Below are 23,693 nucleotides of genomic sequence, written 5' to 3' on the forward strand. Positions count from 1 at the left end.
TATTTGATCATTTATTTCAGTATGGACTCTGGGGTGTTTATTTTATTCTTTGACTATAATCTAATACTACTTTTCATTTTTTTTTTTTTTTTGTAAAATTGTCCGAGCTTTGACTGTTGGGAGCATTCCCATTTGATTACTAGGTTCTTAATATTTTTTTTTTACTTAATTGTTTTTACATAAAATATATTTTGATCATATCCTTCCCCTCCTGTTTCTTAATTTTTTTGTTTTTGAGATTATAATATGATGACATCATTTTCCCCTTCCCTTTCCTCCCTCCAAATCCTCCCACAAGCCACCCTTCACTCTCTTTCAAATTCATGATCTCTTTTTAGTTAATTAATTGTTGTTATATACATAAATGTATATATGTACATATATTTTTAAACACACAGTTTTCAAACAGTTTGTATAATGTTACATGTATGCATGCTTTATTTTCTTTTTGAGATGTGTGCATGTTTGTGTGTACATGTATGCATGCATATATATATGTTTAAACCTTATTTACTTTGTGGAACTGTAATGTATGTGTCCTGGGCTCACTGTAAATATTTTCGGCCTTAGCCCCCAGAGCAGCCATTTCTCCAAGGAATCAGGTCCCTTTTACTGGGTGATGCTACTGTGATGGAGGTGGCTGCCTGTAGTCCAGAGGTTCAACTTTTGCAACCTTAAGTTTAAGATCTCATTTGACCTGTAAGTAGAGACATGCAAATGGCCATTCTGTATAAAAGTCTAACACTCAGGGAGGGGTCTGATAGGGACCATGTCTGAAAATCATCGTGCTAGAAACCCCTCTGTATCCGACACTGGCCTTGAATTCCTGGCCTTCTTGTTTCTACCTTCTGAGTGCTGGGATTACAGGTATGTGCCTAGCTTAGGTGCTTCTGTTTGGAGGAGTTTTGCCTTAAAGGAGAACTATATAGAGCACCTGGCTGATTCTTAGGATACAGTGAAAAACAAAGTGAATATGGTGTACGCGCATGCTCATAAAACTTAGTCTCCTTCCTGAGTACTTTTGGACACAGATGGCCAATTCTATGACAATGGCTTATTATTGTCCTCTGGTCCCAGGCAATGTCCTAGTTAGGTTTCTGTTGCTGTGATGAAACACAGACCAAATCAACTCAAGGAGGAAAGAGTTGATTTTAGCTTATGGTCCGTTATTCCATTATGAGGGGGCAGGAACTCAGAGATCATGGAGGAGGGCTGCCCACTGGTTTGCTCCTCATACCTTGCTCTGCCTGCTTTCTTATGCAATCCAGGACCAGGACGTGGCCAGGGATGGCACGGCCCACAGTGAAATGGGCCCTCCTTTAGGAATCATTAATCAAGAAAATGCCCTCCAAACTTGACAGCAGGTCTGTCTAATGGAGGCATTTTCTCAATTGTGGTTCCCACTTTCAAGATTACTCCAACCTGTGTCAGTTGACGAAGAAACTAACCATCATTGGCAGGTGATAAAAGTGAGGCGAGAGGGTTGGGTGCGCTCCAGCTTGAGCAAGTGGTGAGTGTGGCTAACTGTAAAATCTGAGGTTTACCTAAAAGGAACAGCCACTTCGCAACCAGGCCAGTGATCCTGAGCCATGAGCGCACTTTCCCAAGGAGAAATTGGAGAGGAACACTTTCATGTGAAGGCTCCCAATTATAAGTTGTCGGCAACTGATTTTAAGAACCCTTAAAAAAAATTTCCTTGCCTTCCTATATACATACCTCCTCTATTTATAAGTGATGCCCTCCAATTTATGGGTGTCAGTTGGCAAATTTTACCTCTCAATAATCCAGTTAATATGAAAACATGGCAGTTCCATGCTTACCTAATTAACAAGCAAACTACTACTTAACATTATCTGTGTTACACTTTGGTCTTTAAAATATTTTTATTGTGTATCTCAGCCCTTCAAATATCAATTTCTCTGAAATATACGTTATGGCCATTGATATGTGTCTAAAGAATTATAAATATGCATGAATTGAGATTGAGCCCAGTGGATATTAAATTCTAAATGCTAACTTTAGTTTTTAAAGGGCATGTTGCTTAAGAAAAGACTCAGAAAGAAATGGGTCTTCTGGAATTGACCTTGCTATGAGTGTTGAGAGCGGAAGAATGAGATACACAACTCAGACCCTCGGAACTAGGACATGCACAGTCTCTCTGGTCTAGGTCACCGAATTGAATCCAGCCCTAGGCAAAACTGTCTGCAGTGTGTCAGCATCAACATCTGTTCAGTGGTCTGTGTGAGGGATGTGGAAGCTCAGCCTGCTGTTAGAGCTGGGCTCCTATGCCATTCTGTAGCTGTGCTCCAATGATGTCCTTTAACGTGACTATTGCCATCTCCTGGTTACTTGATAAAGCCTTCGAAGTAGAAGGGGTGGGTCCAGAGGGCCCATGAGAAAGTCATGCTTCGAGTCTTTCTGTTAGTTTGTCTATCGTATGACACAGCACTACCTAAATGTCAGGTTTGGGTTTTTATTTATTTTAAAATTCTATTCTTTTTTTTATTGTGTGTGTGCATGTATTTATATGTGTGTGTCAGTACCACAGCAACCACGTGGAGGTCAGAGGACTACCTCGGGGAATCAGTTCTCCCCTTCCATTATAAGACCCAAGCATTATAGGGCTATTGCGGCAAGTACTCTTTTCTGCTGGGCCACCTCACTGACCCCAGGTGTTCTTTTATTTCCATGAGTCATATTATATCTCTGTCCCAGATACACTATTATTTGCACAATTTTAAAGAGCAAGCTGCATTTTAAATAATTAATTTCATATGGAGAGTTTGCTTCATTGTCATTAATCAAAAACTAATATTACTTGTCACGAAAGAAAAAGCAACTCTGAGGTGCAATATAAGTTACGTTAACTGCTACAGCTTGGTTAACAGCTGTGCATGGGTGATATTTACCTCGTTCACCATTGACGGATTGTGTTAGAGCCAAATCCTTCTGTGAGGAAAGAAGAGAATCTTTAGCCCTAGATTACACACCTAGTTAAGTTCACCATTCTTTTTTCTGGAAAGCTATTGACTCAATAACTTATCAATTGACTTGAAGTTGATCAAATTCCTATTCTGAGTCTAGCAGAGTTCACCACCCTGTGCTTTCTTCTTGGCTGTGAATGTTGGGTTTTCTATTGCGCTCTGTTGATGACCCACTGAGCAGACATTTATTCAGAACACACTAGAACAACCCCCAACCCCACCCAAGTTCCATGGCTAGCACATCCATGGTTCGGTGCATTGGTTCAGATGATTTAGTTAAACATTTTTGTAACACTGTTAACGTGCATGAAAGGGAAGAAACTGGGCGCCCACAGATTTCTTTGGAAGCTGAAGGACCAGGTCAGGCAGAACCAAGAGGTCTCCAGAACAAAGTTATGACCAGACACTTGTCAGGAATGAACCCTCCAGGGTCCCTCTTTTTGCCTGCCTGCTTAGAGGAAAAGCCGGCCACTCTCCGCGTCATAGTTGCTGAGGATGGAGCTGTCCGCAGTGCTGATTTCTGTCTGCAGGATTGACTAGGTTACATAAGGGAAAGGATCTTAATGACCTTTTGAATGAGCTGTGAGGAGAGGCACTCTCTTCGTGCTTTTCCTCTTTTCTGTCCCCAAACTATTTTTTGGCTATATTCCTGACCGTGTCGATGCAGAAATGCATATAACAAAGGCAACCCTTGCTAGACATCAGTCACTTCTCAGAGCACTTTGCATATATTACCTCTTTTAGTCCATGCAATAGCCTTATTCACAATTATCCCTACTTTCTAGATAAATGATATGGTGAGAAAAGAGGTTGTTTAACTGGTTCAAGGTCACATAGTTAATGTAGAGGTGGAATTGAGGCTTAAATATTCAAACGTCAAATAATTTTAAATAAAATTTTCTCCTTTAGATGTGTAAGGCTGGAGGCTGACTGATTTAGATCAATTCCAGAGCCTATGATTTACTTATCACGGAAAGTCTTGATTTTCTTTCTGAATAGCAACATTGACTGCGGCTGCTGGTAGGCTGTCATAGTGTATGACTGCACTTGATCTTCAGTGCAGGTGGCCAGCCAGCACTGACGACCGAGCCTTGCTGACAGTCAGGAATACCTTCTCCTGAACCCCAAAGGCCTCACTATCTGGATAAATGCTTCTCTTGGATTTTGAGGGAGCTCTAAGCACAGCAGACCCTCTCTTGTAGGAAACACACCTTCTATGTGCCTCTAGGTTGATGCAGAACAAGTCCAGTCACAAAGAACACACCAGCTTAAGAAAGCAGGAAGAGAGTGAACATGTTCAAAGGGCTCTTGGATTTGCAATTCCCATAAATACACTCCCTAGCCTACACTAGAGCCTCCTTTATGTACGCAAATACTCAACATTGCTCAGGTCCCACCATTCCCAAGGTTACTTGGACATTGCAATATTTTGTAATCCAAACAACTGTCAGGAATCAAATGCCCCCTTCTTCTTTTATAATAGCACGTTTACTGCTTCTCGGCCCCCATATGACATTTATGGCGTACCTGGTTATAGGAACAAGGGAAAATAAGACTCATCTGCTATTTGAAGCTGATGTAATCTCCTCCCCAACAGAACTGCCTATTACAGGGCTTTGTGCATTGCCTGAGGCTTCACCTTTCTCTTTCTGCAAACTCCTCCTTTCTCTCTCCAGGGATAAACACAAATTAATGTGTGCACTGGAAGCTGGCGCGAGATGACATCAGGGTCTTAAGGAAGCCAGTTTGCACTGTGTAGAAAAGATGGATTCAGCTCCCCGTGGTTCCTTGACTTCTAATCAAACATGCTAATTAGAAGCTCACAAACAAGCCAAGGCTGAGAAGAGGGTGGCTTCACCCGGGAGGAGTGCAGAGAGCTATTCTCAACCGCACTCAGCTTGAGCACGATGTTTCTGCCTTTGTTGCTCATCAGCAAGAACTGTTCTGCCCTGTGTCTCCATTTCCTTACCTATGATACAGAATGGAGATCAATACCTCTTCCCAAAAACATTCTTGCCATTGTCTTTATCATGGTTGATAAATAGCCATCATTTTGGTGTTTGATCAGTTGACACTCCATAAAAGTATTAACATCTCTTTTGATTATCTCTTGGCTCCTCACAGTAAGGGATGAACACATTTGTTGACATAATTTTTTTTTTAAAAAAATGATGTGCCAGGTACCCAAATGACAGTTGTAGTGCTAAGATATCATATAAAACCAAGTCCACCTAGAGCCTTCTGATGTACCTCCATAGTTTAAGATGAGTCATGCTGGCAGGTAGCTCAGTGTGCTGATATTCTTTTGTCAGCTTGGCACAAACTAGAGTTACCCAGGGAAGAGGTAACTTCAGTTGAGGAATTGCCTCCATCAGACTGATCTGTGGGGGGCATTTTCAGTGCTGTTGGTAGATATAGGAGGGCACAGCCTACTGTGAATATACAGTGTAGATCCACAGTAGTGGGCTGTATAGGAAAGGCAGGTGAACAAGCCATGGTGAGTGATCCAGTAAGCTTTGTTCCTCTATGACAAAGAGTCTGTGGTCTCTGCCTCCAACTCCTGCTTTGGCTTCCCTCGTGATGGACTGTAACCTTTAAGCCAAATAAAGCCTTCTGCGTCCAGCTTGTTTTTCAGTCAGTGTTTATCATGGCAAAAGGAAAAGCCACCACTATCTTTTCTGATTAGCACTCTTTCCCTTGCCAAGAGATGTGGCCGCGAAGAAAGCTCAGCCTAAGAAAGGGTTGTAGGTGTTACAGTGGAAGAAGTTTCGAAGGCATTTTGACAATATGTATGCTTTGTAGCTCTATGGGCATGTCTACAGCTTTGTCTCTAGACTTGGCAGATATGAACTATACATGGCATGTACTGGAATTTCACAATCCAGATCTCCCTTTCTTCTCTCAGTACTGGACTCAGAACTCCAGAGTGCTCCCCACATTCATAGGATATTAGAGCTGAGAAAAATTTGATATTGCCAAATATACAGATAGTAAAAGTTTCATCGATGAGTCTTGGGCTAATAGAATTCTTTCTTTTTTTTTCATTAACATCCATGTAGAAGTCAGGGGACAACTTGTTGGAGTTGGTTCTCTCCTTCCACCACATGGGTCCTAGAGACCAAACCCACGCTGTCAGGTTGGGTGACAGGCACTCTTCCCAGCTGAGCTGTCTCCTTGACACTTAGATTTCATATTTCTTTTCGTGCAGTGGAATATCATTGAGAAGATTTAAGCAGGGAAATAAAGTGACATATTTAGCCTGAAAGGCATAGTTTGCCTGCCTAAGGACAGCGGTAGGATTGTGGGAGGAGCGGCGAGTATGGCTCAGAAAGGTTTTGCAGCGACCCAAATGGGAGATAACTTCTCACTCACGTAGCGAGATTGTGGCTGAACCTGGAGCAAAAATTTCAATCTCATTCCAACAACAAATGAATTAAGTACAACCGAAAAGCATAAAAAGAAAGGAGCAGTTGCTGTCCATAAAGTGGCCAGTATTTTTCCAGGCTCTATCCCACCTCCTGTATTGCTCCATTTCATTCTGCCGTAATCATCTGAGGTAGAATCCATCGCTCTTCATGGCATTTGGCAGATGAGGAAGTCGCAGCTGTAAAAGCTGAAGAGCATCCATCCACACAGAGCGAGAGGCAGAGTAGCAGGGTGAAGCTTACCTGCCAAATTAGTCTAACTCCAAGAGCCTGCAAGGCACCGGCATCAGTCTTGTGCTGATAGCAAGGAGCTGAGTGGCTCAATGGTTACACAGGTGGGTACTGAACCCAGGGAGACTCAGTTCCCAGCCTGGTTCTCTTCCTTCAGAACTCTGGGACCTTGGGCAAGTGGCCTCAACAACTTCTCATTGCCTCTGACTCTGCTCTATAAATAGAGAATAGGAACAATAGATTTTAGTCCCCAGAGTTGCTGATTTCACACATGCAGTACAGACCAGTGCTTGTCACAGGGATGCAAAGATCATGAATATCACCGTGAGAATGGGAACCACACTTTGGACCATACTGCAAAGGCAGTGGGTTCTCCTGCTTCTGCGCAGCTGGAATGCTTAGCCCAGAGCAGAGGTTTGCTGGGCATTGTATTTCACTCAAAGCCCAATGAATCCCATTCATTCTTATTCTAAATGAGCTTGGAGCCCCCAAGTGACTCTTCTCTCCCAGAGTGCCCAAAACATCTACACATCTCCCTAGGAAGTTCTGGTGTAACCAGAGGACCACTGAGTATCTTCCAGTGTTGCAGCATGATAGGCCATAGGGGAAGGAACCACGGCATAAGCAAGTTCTTTAAAAGTGGGATAAGAGTCACGTGGGCTGGGGTAGTTAAAAGAGGTCCTCCTTTATATATGAGAGAGCCCAGGACCGAAAACAGAGGAAGAATATGGAAGGGGGATCCCCCGGAGCAGTTGTGAACCACCTGACATGCAGGAATTTGAATCTGGATCATCTGGAATTGCAGTAATTGCTCTTAGCCACTGGGCCACCTCTCCAGCCCCATAATCCTGATTTATAGAACAGAGGGCAGCAGCGCCCGAGGGGAGGGAAAGAAAACAATGCAGATTTTCCAGATTTCTGGGAGAAAAGGAAAAATGGCAGGGGTCGGGGTTGGGGTGCTGCTCAACCAGGGCTGAAAACTGGTGTTGAAACTCAGTGGATAGAAGTCCTAACTCTGGAGAACCAATGTTCATTCTTTTCCATGACTCCTCGGCGACTGCGCTGTCACATGATGGTCAGCAGGGGGCAGTGTCGCCAACGTATCACCGTGAGTGAGGGGCTGTCTGCTCCTCTGCAAGGGTCCTGGGAAGAGCTTATAAAACCCGAAACTGCAGCCGCTTGTGCAGGCCCTGAGGATAGCCCACCTTTTCACTTCTCGGAGTCCTATTTCTTCTCCGTGCCTCCTATGCGCTTCTCCTTCCTTACATCCTCTGCTCTGGCTTGGGTCCACATTCCTCACCTTTTACCTCCGGAAAGCACACGAAAGTCCGCTGCCTCCTTGGATCTTCTGAAATATTTTCTGAGAGCCAGTCAAGCTAAATACTGACTGTTGTGCAAAGCCAGAAACAGGTATAGAGAAGTTCCTGGTCCCTCAGGCCTGGTTTTGCTCCAGTGTCCTTACAGGCTGGCTACAAAGGCTTCTAGTGTTTATCACCGTAAAGAGCTTTCTCTGACCCCAGGAACCACACACCCTTCTGAGTTACAACCAAAGCTTCCAAAGCAATAAACAAGGAAGGGACTTCTTCACAAACATTTTCTCAGGGGTACTATACATTTTAGGAGGCTCCCTGATGAAAGGATGGAAAGTCCAAGCCTCTAAAGGCTCTGAGTCCACTTAGGACCAGGAGGGAACAGACCTGTCTATGGATTTTTAAGGAGAGAAGCCACAAGCATTGCGAACTCAGGGCCACATGGCAGAGCTGTGCTTAGTAGACACTAAGCAAATACTGTATGCAGTATTGAAGGGGGGCTGTGAGAAAGCCCCTTCTCTTTAAACCCCAGTGTCCCCTCGTGAAGGGTGACTGAGGTACCGAATGTCTCAGATTAGGGTGAGAGCCCACCACACGCTCCACATTCAGTCGGCACTGCTCCAAAGAGGAGGAGGCTCACATGCTCATTTTTTCATAGCTCCTTTCCTCCCCCACCCCCTACCTAGCATCTAACATATCCCAGGCTGGCTTTGAATGTCTTATGTAGCCGAGGATGACCCTGAACTTCTGATTCACCTGCCTCTCTCTACCAAATGCTGGAATTGCAGGCAAGTACCACCGTGCTTGGTTTATGTAGACCTGGGAATTGGACTCAGGGTTTTGTGCATGTTAGGAGAGCGCTCTACCAACCAAGCTTCCACCTCAATGCTCTGAGCCACTTTTTATAGAAGACTGTTTACTCTGATGATTCCCGTTAGTGACACAGTATAGCCACAGCTTCAGAGGTAAGCTTCCGCCCCCACAGACTCCGACTCCAGGCTCGCCTCTAGTCAATCACATCTGGCTAAAGTAGCTCTGTGTTGGTTTCAATCTGGCCTTTAGGCCCTCTTTGCTCCCTGGGTGCTTTTTCTGTTTGGAGACCTGCAACCCTGGCTGGCCTGCAGCTCACAGGGACCCACCAGTCTCTGCTTCACAAGTGCTGGACTTAAAGACACGCGCCCTCCATGCCCAGCTCTCATAAACCTTTGAAGTACTGCATCCATCCCCAGGAAAAGTTCAGGTTCGGCTGCTGGGGGATGAACATCACACAGGGTGAGCTCGGTTTTCAGACCAGGCTCAGCCAGTGGTTTCCAGAATGAGTGAGAGAGCCCAGCTAAGATCAAGAGAACCCCAGCCCTAACCCACTGTTCCACAAGAATGCCCATATTAGGCCAGAAGAATTGCTTGCCCAACCCTTAGAGATGCATGAGCAATCACACTTATCAATGGATGATGCTTGGAAGGGGCACTTTGTAGTCCTTGACTGGTTGCTACCCACTTAAACTCAGACTGATGGAAGGATGAAGGACAAGCTTGGTAGGACGATTTCACAAAGTTACTAACTGTATTGCTGAATACTTAAAGTAACAATGGTAACTTAAAAGCTGGCCATGGGTGCATAGTTGTTCAGAGAAGACACTAGAGAAAGACAGACCAGTTCCAAATTGCTATTCCACCACAAACAGAGGGTCTCAATCTGTCTATGCCCTCATACCCTTTTCTGAAGGATGGGGGTACTAATGAGCATAAAGTGGGCTAGTAAATGCGGCATGTCTTGTTTGGTACCTGGCACATGATGAGCAGGCAATGAACAATGAGCATTGTTAATGGCTGTCTTAGTTACTTCTCTATTGCTGTGACAAAACACCATGACCCAGGCAGCTTACAAAGAAAGGGTTTAATTGGGCGTATGGTTCAGAGAGTCCTCCTTGATGGCAGACAAAGGCGTGGCAGCAGAAACAACCGAGAGATCACATCTTGATCCACAAGCAACAGGCAGAGAGGAAGAGACATGTTGGGAATAGGATGAGTCTTTTGAAACCTTTAAGTCTGCCCTCAGTGACACACCTCCTCCAACAAGGCCACATTTCCTAATCCTTCACAAATAATTCCACCAACTGGAGACCAAGTAATCAAACATGAAACTATGGAGTCATTTTCATTCTGACAAATCCTACAGTGATGATTAAGTATCCAATAGGCTGTCTGTCTATTATAGCCCTGTGGTTGTCATAGGTTGAATGGGTACTCCACAGAGTGTCACAATTCAGTTAAGGTTTTGAAAGTAGAATCATAGTGTGTGCATGCGTGCACACGCGCACACACACACACACACATACTTTTTGTCATATTGGGGATCAAACTCAGTACTTTGCACATATTAGACAATCATTCTAGTACTGAGCCACATCCCCAGGCTTTCCTTATTTTATTTTGAGATAAAACCTTGCTAAATTGTCCATGCTGGCCCTGAACTCACTATGTAGCCCAAGCAGGCTTCCATCATGTGATCCTCCTGCCTTAGACAAGCTTCAGACTCTCAAGTGGCTAGACTTACAGGGTTGCACCCACATGATTTTTTAAAGTGACATTTACAAAGAAATTATAACTCAGAATATCTCCTAAGGCAAATTTCTTGATTAAAGAATCTCTTGGAGTATGAGTTATAACTTCTAATCGTGAGCCCTGAACTAACATTGACTTTATTTTCTATAAGGGAAACTGCTATTGCAGACAGGGGCTTACATCTTTTTCTGAGTCTAATCGCTCACTTTGTCTTTTGTTGAGCTAAGAAGCAAGACAATTGCCCACCATAGCCAAGTGAGAAAAATAACCACCTGCTGTGCCCTCTCATGAAAAGGTTTAACAGACGTTGTCAAAAGAAAACCAGCCTTAGGGTAAAGTTCAGGGTGAAACTTGAGGATTCCCTTCCTTACCAGCTCTCAGACGATACTCAGTGCTGTTTATTCTGGGCAGAGAAGAGAAGGGGTGAAGGGACTGGGGAGACGGCTCCGTTGGCAAAGTGCTTGTTGTACAAGCGTGAACACCTGAGTTCAGTCCCTAGGACCCATGTTAAAAAGCCAGGCACAGTGGCCCATGCTGGAGAGGAAGAGAAAGGATGAGCTGAAGGACTGGCTAATGAGTCTAACGTGACAGATTCTGCCCAACTAAAAAAAAAAATCAAACAAACCACGAGGTGAAGAAAAAGTGAGGAACATTCACCTCTGGCTTCCAGATGCATGGGCAACCCATGTGCGCGTGCGCACACACACACACACACAAACATACACACAGAAAAGAACGCACCAGAGCACAAAGAAGTGCCATGGTGGAGACATTGAGGGAGGAGGAACTTCTGCTGAGTTTAGAACTAACTGCCCTGTCACAGTGTCTCCAAGCGGACACACTAATTTTGCCGACTCTTAGTTGATTTAATTAAAAATAAAAATATACTTGACAAAAAGTCATGATGATATCTAGGATCATGTATGCTAGTTGAAAACATTTTATATGTATTTTCCTTTTCCCCAAACCGATTCTTTTGCTTTCTTTTTGCATGGGAGATTGCGATAAATGCTGCATACCTGTAAGTATGCCTGAAACTCTGCATGGAGGTGTTCAGTCTCTGGACCTGCTAGGGAGGTCCACGTGGGTCCAGACTGTGGGCTCTATCTCAGAGAAGTAGTATGTTTCCCCGATCCCATTCTCTGGGTGTGGATGGTTCCCACCGCCTCTCACACAGCTCAGACACAGGCCTTGTGTTCCCGACTAGGGCACTTGTCTGTGCGCTTCTCGGGATCTTGGGGAATGAGCAGAAAGCACTGGGCATCAACACAGAAACACCTCACTATCCTGGCTCCCACAGGGCCGCTGGGAAAAGCTGCGATGGCACCAGGGTTACTGAGTGGGTATCAATAGCTCTCACTGGCTTCTGGTGATTTGTGGTTCCTAGGCTTCACCTTTCCCCCAGTGAAACCTTCTGAGAGTCACACTGTGGTTTGTCAGGGAAGCGGACTGGCTGGACTGGTGGGAACCAGCGTCTGACACTGCCCCCGTTGTGTTTGTGGAGCTCCCCACGGATTGGTTGGTGCTTGGACGTTATTGATTGTTAAATGTTATGGATTTCAACGCTGGCTGAAGAGCAACAGAATCCAAATGTTTTTATTGAATTTCTCCGAACCCAGGGGAGGAACCACAGCCTATTTTTCTGTGTGTCCCTGTTGCTTATTTCCTCTTTCTCATCTAGCCTTCTCTACTCAGCAGTCCACAGCAGAAGATGGTGGTTTCTCCATAGCTCGCAATCAATTCCGTTTAAAGCCTGCAACAGAGAACAACCCAAGTCTCTGGACTACAATGTAGAGTTCTTGCAAGGGAGAGTTTCATGACCTGGTAGAGAGCAGTGTCCATCTCTGGCCCACCCACCTGTATTTAGGAGGTTTTAGGCATGTTATGTAAGTATAAGCACATTTAGCATGGCTCCGCAAATGACAAGGGGCGGGCAGTTGTTTGAGAAGGGCGCCGCTGTAGGTGGCTTCTGAGTGACATATTTCTGGTGACACACTCCTCAAGTAAAGGCTGGATTTAGAGACTTGCTTCTAGTGTGTAGATGGTCTCAGAGGGTGAGATGTCATCTCTAAAACTGGGTGACAAGCCTAGGTCTCTATCTCACTCACATTCTTCCCGATTCACCTTTGCTCGCTCTGTTAAAGCAAGCTACCACTTGTGGTCCCTGGCGAAGCCTGGGAGGCAAAGAACTGAGTATGGCCTCTGGTCAAATGCTAGCAGGGAGCTATCCTGCCAACACCCAGTGGAAAGATCTTGCCAATAGATCCTTCCCACTCACACCCAGAGATGTCTGCAGTCCTGGCTTGCTCTTCCATTGTAGCCCTTGGAGGGACCTTGAAACAGAGACACCTGCTAAGTCATGCGCAGATTCCCTGAGCCACAGAAACGACTAGACAGCAGATGCTGTTTCAAGCCACTTTGACTTCATCCTTCTGTAAGTCTACCCCTAAACTGCTAAGATTTAGAGTGGTTAACTATGTAGCCCAAGATGGCCAACACAGGACTTTATGGCTGCAGAGGCTCTGAGAGCAGAGCCCATATCCTTACTTTACAATATGCCAGCTTGCGAGTGTTTTCATGAGTTACAGAACCTCTGCACGTTACACTGTCAACTATAAGACAGATAATAGCGGCTCATATAGTTCTTGGGAGGCTAAATGAGATAACACAAGCCCAGCAAGTGCAGTTAGTGGAGCTATACGAAACAAATCAACAGGATAATATTGATTAATTGGCTATTATTAACTAAAATATACAGCATCATGAAGTTTGGCTATATGTCTGAATTTTTAGGAGCTAAAGGGATGGCTCAGTGAGTAAGAGTGTGTGCTGATCTTGCAGAAGACTCAAGTTCAGTTTCCAGCACCTGTATTGTGCAGTTCACAACGCTCTGTAGCTCCAGCTCCAGGATAGCCAATGCCCTCTTCTGGCCTCCTCAGATACCTGCATACACACACACACACACACACACACACACACACACACACACGAGAGCACAAGAGAGAGAGAGAGAGAGAGAGAGAGAGAGAGAGATACACACAAACACATAAGTAAAAAAAATCAAACACCTTAAAGATTTAAAGAAATCTTAAAGAGCGTTCACATGTCTGTTAAGACTGCTCACGTGCGCCATTGTTACCCTGGCTTCCTCTTAGAGAAATCTAGAGGATTCTATGCCCCTTATAGAAATGACTAGAAAGGAACATAAAATACCAAGCAATCTCCATGAACTCCACAGCAGTGTACTATTTTCATTTTAGGTATTACAGTAAAGCACAACTTGTGTCATGGAGAAGCTGACTGAAAGCAGAACCAGTGCTTTCAGACTCAAAAACCTCCACATCTATTTGAGTTGATGGAATTGAACTTGTTTTTGTGGTTGCCTTCCACAGCAAGGCATCCGACAACCTTCCACAGCCAATTATTTTGTGGGTTGAAATGCCAGGGCGCCACGCAGGTGGCAATCCATCACAAAGACGGGTGCTGAAGATGAAGCTCACAAGGGTAAATCATCAATGCTTAAAACATTTCTGCCTTCTGAGGGCAAAACCCATGATGTCAGCAGTTCCCTGGGAATTGCTTATCAATTCCAAGCACAGGCGCGCAGGGACTCTGTTTGCTGTCCTCCCTGGCATGTTGTTCTCCTGCCAGGAGCTGCAAGTCTCCACAGCAGAGGGACATTTGCAGATTTCCCCACCTTACCTCACCTCTGTCTTTTCTTCTCTAGTCCCAAGACCACTGTTCAAGCCCACATTTCTTGCTGTCCAGAGCCTGACTCTATTATAAACACCCCTGTCCCCGTGGCTCAGCATGTCTACCCCTCTCTTTGGTTCACTCACCCAGTGAACTTCTTCCTTCCTGGCTGTTATGTGGGGACAGCTTTCTGAGCACCCTTTTTTTTCTGCCCTTCTTTCTCTGTTGGAGATGCTGGTACTGTTTGCTTAGAAAACAGTGGAGAAAGAGTAAGCCAGAAAAGCATTGGTGAGAGATCTTACCCTCCCTCCAAAAATTCCCAAGCTTGCTGAGCAGGGCCTGCTACTATGTGTAGTTGGGATCATTTGGCGTCTGTTGGGGTCACCACAATTTATCTCCCCATTGCCCTCTCATCTCCCTAAGAATGCTGGAGGAAATTGCTCTACATGCTTGTGTGTAGATGTATGTATTTATGTATATGTATATATCAAATGATACTCTAAAAAATTCATCATTAAGTGATAGCATCCTTGTGTGAGCATCATAAAGTACACATGCATGAGCTAAGATAACTACACGGTTGCTAGGCATCCTAGTTTCATTTCTGTTGCAGTGATGAAATCCCCTGACAGAAATCAACTTAAGGGAAAAAGGGTTTATTTGGCTTATGACTATAGGTCCATCATTGGGGGATGTCAGGGTAGGAACATGAAGCAGAAATCACGCGCAAACACTGCTTCCTGGCTCAGTTGCAGACTCATGTCTAGCTAGCTTTCTTATAGCTCATAGGACCTCTTGCCCAGGGATTAGTGCTTCCCACAGTGGGTTGGGGTACTTCAGTTAATAATTAATACAGCCCTTCACAGATACGCTCACAGGCTCACAGACCCACAGGCCAATCTTATCTGGGCAATCCCTCAATTAAGACTCCCTTCTATCATGACACTAAGTCATGTCAAGTCAACACTAGGGCAAAGGGCTATCTCAAACTAGACATTACTGATATCTTAGAGGAGGGAGAGAGGCTAAATTATGCCAAAGACTTCATGGTTTTTGCTGAGCTTTTTCCAAGTTCCTGTCCTTGGGCTATAAGAGGCAGATGGAAAGTCATCTCCAGGCTCCAAAACAGTCACTGGAAAGGAACAAAGGTCTTAAGCAAAGCCTGGAAGGTGTTAACAAAAATTCATTTTTTTCAAACTGGGAGGTGGTGGCACATGCCTTTAATCGTAGCACTCAGGAGGTAGAGACAGGCAGATCTCTGTGAGTTCGAGGCCAACCTGGTCTACAAGATAGGTTCCAAAGCTACAGAGAAACCCTGTCTCAGAAAAAAAATCACTTTTTCCTCTGCCAGAGAAGAAAGAACAGAGCAGAGCTGTTGGGATGAGACACAATGAAAGGAACAGAATAGCCTGGTGCTCAAGCAAACCTTCTGGGGGGAGACAAAGTGAAATGGCAGACTGAGCTGAGCAGAGCAGACAAAAAAGAGATGGAAGACTGAGAGGAAAAGCAACCCAGGCAACCTTGGAAGACTTTGCTGCCAGGGCTTCAAGCTATAGAGGAAATTACTAAGAACACGAATTCAGTGAGACAAAACCAAAAGCAAAAAAAAGACAAAGCAAAAGCAGAATACTTCAGTTATGAATTAGATGCACCAAAAGGCGAACAAAAGGTCTAGGCGAGAACTAATGCTGTGTTGCTCCTATTTCTAAATTTTTATTAACATGTTAATTGTCCATATTAATGGGACTCAGTATATTTCAGCATGTGCATACAAGTGTGCACTGAACAAACCAACACTTAAAGCTTTCTGAAAACTTAGCACCTAGCAGCCCTTGAGAAACAAAATAAAAATCTTAAAATCATGATTAAGAAAAGGCATTAGGAAAAAAGCCACAGTAAAAGTGTTCCAAGTGCATTAGTGTGTATAATGACAGCAAAGTTTATGTTTGCCCAACCAGAAGAGAGAGCTTCTGTTTCATTCCAGGCTCTGGTAGTTGATACATTGGAGGCTGTAGGTGGGAGAGGGATGTGCTTTGGATCCATCTCAATGTGTGTGTGTTTCTAGGAACAAACAGGGTCTTGCAGGTGCTGTACCCTGAACTACAATTCCTTTAAAGACAGGATCTCTTAGTATTGTGCACTGGCTGTCCTTCAGGTCTCTAAGCTGCCCACACTGGCCTCAGATTTGTTGTGTTTCTGCCTTAGCTGCTTTCGTGCTGGGGTTACCGGCGTATGCACCCACGTGCAGCTAAGATGCTGATGAAGCGGCTGCTATCATTTGCTGGTTACCACCCAAGCTTATATTGAGCCTAGATTCCTGAATGGGAATAGAGAAGTATGGCCTTGAATTAGTTATGTTTCCACTGTGATTGAACACCATGACCAAGAACTTATAGAAGGAACAGCTTCTTTGGGGCTTTTGTTTCCAGACAGATAAGAGCCTAGCATCATCATGGCAGGGAGGCATGATGGCGAGCCCATGGCAGAAGCGGAAGCTGAGGGATCTCTTCTTGAACTACAAGCAGAAAGGCATATGAGCTGGAGATGGCAGGAGGTTTTGAAACCTCAGATCACACCCCCAGGGATGTACTTCCTCCAACAAGGCCACATACATCCCGAGCCTTCCCAAACATCATCACCAACTGTGGACCACATATCCAAATGCAGAGAATACAGAGGACAACTCATTCAAACTGCCCCATACCTAGCGGGCACTCCTGGGCCATGGATGCTGAATCTTACGAATGGATCCATGCCTTTCTTACACAAATGATTTATTATGCTTTTGGCCTTGCATGAATTACTGCTGGTGAATAAAGAAAATTCATCCCTCATAGTCTCTTGCATGCCCCCCACTTGCCCTTCTGCCTTCCACCATGAGTTGAGGCAGTATGAGACCCTCACCAAAAGCCAAGAGGTTGCCACTGTCATGCTCATAGACGACAGTTCCAACTGTTCTGCTGTAGCAACACAAATCACAACAAGAAGCATGCTAATGAGGACACGGAGTCGGAAACTGGATAACAGAAGAGACTGGAGGTTGAAAGGCAGAACTAGCCAAATGACACATATTTAAGGCCATCGATGTGTGGATGATATTTAAGGCTTAAGAATGGATGAGGTCTCTCAGGAAGGGCATACAGAGAAGAGGGCTGTGTTGGTTGACTAGTTTTATGTTAACTTGACACAAGCCTGTGTCGCTTTGTAAGAAGGAATCTTCTTGTATAGGAGGGACCAGCTCACCATGGTTGGTACCACCCTGGGTAGGTGGTCCTGAGTGTTCTAAGATGGAGAATAAGCCAATGAGCAACACTTGCCCATGGTCTTTGCATCAGCTTCTGCCTCCAGCTTCCTGCCCTGACTTCCCTCAGTGACAGATTGAGGTAAACTGAAATAAACTCTCTCCTCCCCATGTTGATTTTTTTATATGTAGGTGGAGACCGCTCTTACGTTTCTCAGCTGCCTAGACCCGAATAATCACACAGAAACTTTATTAATTGCAACATTGCTTGGCCGATAGCTTAGGCTTCTTATTAACTAACTCTTACATCTTAAATTAACCCATTTCTATTATTCTGTGTACCTCCATGAGACTGTGGCTTACCAAGTAAAGTTTGGCATCTGTCTTTCTCCTTCAGCAGCTACATGGTATCTCTCTGACTCCACCTACTCTGTCTCTCTCTCTCTCTCTCTCTCTCTCTCTCTCTCTCTCTCTCTCTCTCTCTCTCTCTCTCTCTGTCTTCCAATCTGGCTATATTCTGCCCTGCTCTAGGCCAAAGCAGCTTTATTCATTAACCATTAAGAGCAACACGTATACAGAAGGACTTCCCACACTGTCTCCCCTTTTCTCTCTAAATAAAAAGTAAGATTTTAACTTTAGCACAGTTAGGAAAATAACATATACAAAACAGTTATTGGCAAATTAAGGAAAATACTCTATCATCTATCCTATCTTTGTGAGTCTAAAGTTTTATATCTAATTTGTCCTTTACCATAACTAAGGAAAACTATAACTATATGTCTTCAACTCTTGGAAGACCTCAGAAGGATTTAATATTACCTAAGTAAATAGGAAGTGCAATCAAGCAACTTTCAAAACTCTAGAATTGACAAAGACATCTTGCTGCCTGGACAGTCACCTAAAATTCTTCTGTAACATTGGGGCATCCATCAGCCTACAGGCCCATAGTATCTGGCAGACTTTTCCATGAATCAGGAAATTTGAAAGGCTGCTTCACCTATCTTGGCAGTTTGTCAGTAGCTTTCTTCTGTATCCTGCAGAATGTCTGCCAGTTTCTTTCATGAAGCAGGAACTCTGAAGGACCGTCTCACCTTTAGACAAGTTCAGCAGTCATTTCTGTGCATCCTGCAGGTCCAGTTCATACAGTGTACCATCAAGCAGTTCAGGCAAGATCAATTTCTTGCCCAAATGACCACCCTTGTCACGTTGAAGGCAAATTCCATAATGAGTTTCTTCAACACCCGTCAACCTCTCAGAAGCAGACATGTCTTGCTGTCAAGAAAAGTCTAAGTTCTTAAAACATTTTAAATTCCATATTTGTCTTTGAAGTGTTGAAGATTCTCTATATAACTGAAATGTATCTCTGTGTATCTATAAAACTTAACTAACATAATTAAGGTTTGATTATTACAGATGACTATGAATTAATCTATATTTCTTAATTATACATTACATTTTTAAATGAGCTGCACAAACATAATACGTTAAACAAGAGGAGAAATACATATACACTGTGTAACAAAATCAACTTTAAATTTTTATTAATATCAATATCTTTATATCATATTCTCCTTTTTTAAAGAAATTGACTGTGAACATTAATCACTCATAATCAATCCCCTTTAAATGAAAATAAACATTTATAAACAGTCATTTTGGGAATTCAGGCATTGTTTTCTCCAAACTGCTTCCTGCTATTTTGGGGGGTGAAGTAATTTTAGGGTTCATGGAGATCTTTCAGCGGGGGGGGGGTCTTGTTTCATCAAACCACATTAGCCTAGAAGGAATCCATAAGTTCTCATCTTCTGTGGAAACAAAAACAGAACCTGTTTTCCAAAACAAAATATACTTAGACCCAAAATTTGAAGTCAAGATAACTTTATGTTCATTTAACTTAGCAGTCCCAGAAACAAATGTCTCACTGCAGTCAAAATATTCAAAGAAACCACAATAAATGCATAATCCAGACTCTCTGTGTATTTTCCATCTTTACGTGGATTTTTTTACTTCTTTAATCTATGACTGTCTGTACTCTTTTATATTACTTTTACTGTCTTTTTAAAGACTTTGCTTTATCTTTTAAAACAATTTACTTTTTTTTCCTGTCTACTCTTTTTTCCTCTTTCTTCTAAGCCTACGTACATTAATCCAACACTGTGATACATTCAGAGTTTTTTTTTTTTTTAAATCTGAACCTGTCTTCATTGCATATATGTAACCATTTTCTGACCAGGAACATTTTTTTTAAAAAAAAAAAATGCTAAGTGGTATAGCTAAGACTAATGCCGCTTTGCCTTTTGGCCCCACCCAGTCCAACTGCAACTCTGCAAGCCATGCTCACCACCCCAGCTCCAGGGACACAGCAGGTCTATGTCACCATTATGCAATTTGTAACATGCTGCTCACAGACCCCATTTAAGTACAGGACCTCCCAAAAGAGCCAGAGTTCATGCTACTATCATGAACCAGAAAGCTGCCATTTCTTTAAGGAGCTGTGCTTCCGCTTGTGGCCTGTAAACAGAGCCTATCCTAGAAATATGTGACTACCAAGAAGTTGTGTTTAATTCTGTTCTTTTATGTCTAGAATTCCTTCCCAGCTTCTCCTAGGTTTTGTGTGGATGTTCTGTAGGCAGAGACTGCTCTTTCATTTTCCAGCTGCCCAGACCCAAATAATTACACAGAAACTATATTAATAACTACATTGCTTGATCAATAGCTTAGGGTTCTTATTAACTAACTCTTACATCTTATATTAACCCATTTTTACTATTCTGTGTATCACCATGAGGCTGTGGCTTACTAGGTAAGGTTCTGGCATCTGTCTTTCTCCTTCAGCAGCTACATGGTGTCTCTCTGACTCTGCCTACTGTCTCTATCTATCTCTCCCAGTCTGGCTATCTTCTGCCCTGTTATAGCCCAAAGCTTTATTCATTAACCAATAAGAGCAACACATATGCAGAAGGACTTCCCACATCACTCAGATCATTTTATCACAGCAATAGAAGTCCTAACTAAGGCAAGGACCAAGGAATATGTACTGGTTCACTCTAATATTAAGACATCAGAAACAGGCATATGGTATATGCCTATATTCCCAACACTCAAGAGGCTGAAGCAAGAGGACCGTGAGTCTGAGGCAAACCTGGACTGCATGGCAAGTTTTAGGTTAGTCTGGGATGCATAGGAAAAAAGTTCAGTGAGGAAAGGATACTGGATGAGGGAGTCAGTCAGGAGGAGATCACCTGTATCAAATACAACTGAAAAAAAATCAAAGATGAGTCTCAATGCTCGTGTACTGTACTTACCGTGCAGACACCAGTGTAGAAGTACATAGCAGAGATGCAGAGCTTCTTGGAAGGGCCTCCAGTAAAATAGTTGGAGAGGAATTGAAACAGCATTAAGAGAGAATTTCCAAGAGGTTTTGTTGCAAACAAGCAAAGAAGGGGATGGTGGCTACCTAAAATATTGAGGTGAAGAACATGTCTGTCCATCCTTGTTCTGGGAGAAAGGTAACCTTGAGAAAAGTTTCAACTTCTGAGCCTGTTTCCTTGTCTATAAGACAAGGACATTCTTCATTAAAATCATTCCTTCATTTAACATTTATTGATTGCTTACTATGCGCCAAAAGCCAGGAGTGCGGAGATCGATAGCTGCCTTGTCCTTTCAAAACTCACTGTCTCGCTGCGGTCTAACAGATTGGAAACAAATAACTGGACTACTTGGAGAGAAATGTCAGGTGCCTGCTGTCGAGAGGAGGAGGAGCTTATCTGACTGGGGGAACTGGGAGCGTCTTCTCGGCGCATGGACCCATCATGATTGAGAGTAAAATCTTGGAAAGCACAAGATAAACCTTATAGGCAAAGAGAGGCAGAACAGGAGCATAGGGAGTGGGAGAAAGAGACTCAGAAAACTGCTGGGACCACACAAGACACATAGCATTCCGTTCCATTGTCCTGCCCTTGACACAGCTCCCTAGACAACCTCTGTCACTGCTAAGTCCAGATTTGACCTCGTAGTCTTTCCCCAGGCATCCACTAATTGAGATGAAACCAATCACTTGTCTACTGCCAGCATATATACCAGCAATTTGCTAACTACAAAACACCTTCTCAAAATGTTTGTGGGTTTAGTGTGGCTCATTAATGACATGAAATACAAACCCAGTTTAATACAGATAGTTCAGAATTTCAAGTGTAGCTTGGTGATTAAATATACACAAATATACAATCCATTTTTTAATTAATTAATTAATTGTAAGACAGGGTTTCTCTGTGTAGCCCTGGCTGACCTGGAACTCACGCTGTAGGCCAGCCTGGGCTCGAACTCAGAGAGCCCCTGCTACCTGAGTGCTGGGATTAAAGGCATGTGCCACCACACCTGGCTGCATCCATTTTAATAGACATGAAATCTCTTTTCAAATCAAATCTGATGGATGAACATGATTTCTAGAAATCATTTGTGTGTATGGGTTAACTGAACAAAGAAGCCATTTCTACAATGGATTGGAGTTTGGTTGGGTTTAGAAATGGGGAATTTATAGTCTTCCTAATCATGGTTTAAAGTTTTAGCAAGTATTTCATATACAGAATAAAGAGAAAAATGTGACAGTGGTGTACCCATCGCCCGGGTTTTAAACATTTTTAACATTTTCCATTGCTTTGGGGCTTAATAAAAAGAATGAGGTATTCTTTTGGATTACAGATCCAACTTCTGTCCCTTGTCCCAATCATATGCCTGATTCCCTCAACTTTCCTGAAGGACACTATCCTCTCAAGCTTCCTCACCCACATTTGGATAACAGTCCTTCTCTGTTTGTACCAAAACACACTAAACAGAATTACTTCCTGTGTTTTCCATCGCATAAATGATAATACAAAGCAAAAACTGTTCTTTGACCTGCCTTCACCATCTCTCAGTTTGTGAACACATCCACGGTGATAAACATATCATTTTACAGCCTGTCTAGCTTCTCCTAAAATCAACCCAGATTGCCCAGGGCAGCCAGCAGATAGAACAGACAGATTCTCAGTGGCAGATATGAAATCATTTGGCTTCAATCATCTAACCCTTGCCTTCTCTTCCTTCTCTGCTCCCCTACCTTTCTTCCCTTCCCTGCTCTATGGACGATCCTGAATACGTAAGGGAAGAGTAAGAGAGAAAACTCCACGAGAGAGGTCTGCTTTTAGCCCTCCAGTTTAGAAAACATCCTAGGCATTTTTCTAGGCATAGCTAACACTATCAAGTAGGCACTTGAGGCTTGTTTGGTCCATTTTAACACCACCTCATGGCTCTTCCTTGCCCAAGGCCACAAAGCAAGGCTGTGGGAGAGTTCAGCAGGCACTCAGCTTTGAGAGCTGCTGTGCTTCCCGGCTCACCCGGAGGAACGCGCTGATCCCAGGCGGCCATGGTGTTAAGTGAGCTCTTAAAACCACAACTCCCTGAGGCTGGTGCTTTAACAAGTGGGATATTTATTCCAGTTAAAAATAAAGAGCTGTGATGATTCCTAATAATAAATAATAAGGATGCGGTTGCTTGAAAATTCACAGGGTGGGGAGTTAGTTTAGTTTCCACACATGATATTTGATCATCCTTTAACTTACAGCTTCTGATTGTCTCACTATCAGCCCTACTTCTTTTTTTTTTTTTTTTTTTGGTTTTTCGAGACAGGGTTTCTCTGTGGTTTTGGAGCCTGTCCTGGAACTAGCTCTTGTAGACCAGGCTGGTCTCGAACTCACAGAGATCCGCCTGCCTCTGCCTCCCGAGTGCTGGGATTAAAGGCGTGCGCCACCACCGCCCGGCTTGGAACTTTCTATATAGACCAGGGTGGCCTCGAGCTCATAGATCTGCCTGCCTCTAGCTCAGGACAGTTGGTGTTAAAATCTTGAGCCACCACGCCACGTGCTTAGTTTCTTTTTTTATTGACTTATCAATGCGTAAAAACATTACTTAGTGGTGATAATGCTGTCTTGCCAGTTCATTTATTTTGGCTTTGAACTCGTTATCTTTTGAGCTCCAATTTTAATACAGTCTCTTCTAGGTGCTAGCAAGTGCCCAAACACCGATAAACCTCAGGGTTCCAAAGCCCCGTTCCGTTGCTATGGCGACCCGCGGAGAGCCTGAGCAGCGTGGCTGTCAAATCTTGCAGCCACCTTGGGCACAAGCTGGAGGAGGCTATGATTCCAGTTGCGCATGCGCGAGGGTCAGGGCCTCGTTCCTGCCTCGCCCTCTCCCAAGTCCCGGACCC

The sequence above is a fragment of the Chionomys nivalis genome, chromosome 21 (assembly GCF_950005125.1).
Source record: "Chionomys nivalis chromosome 21, mChiNiv1.1, whole genome shotgun sequence".
Taxonomy (NCBI): domain Eukaryota; kingdom Metazoa; phylum Chordata; class Mammalia; order Rodentia; family Cricetidae; genus Chionomys; species Chionomys nivalis.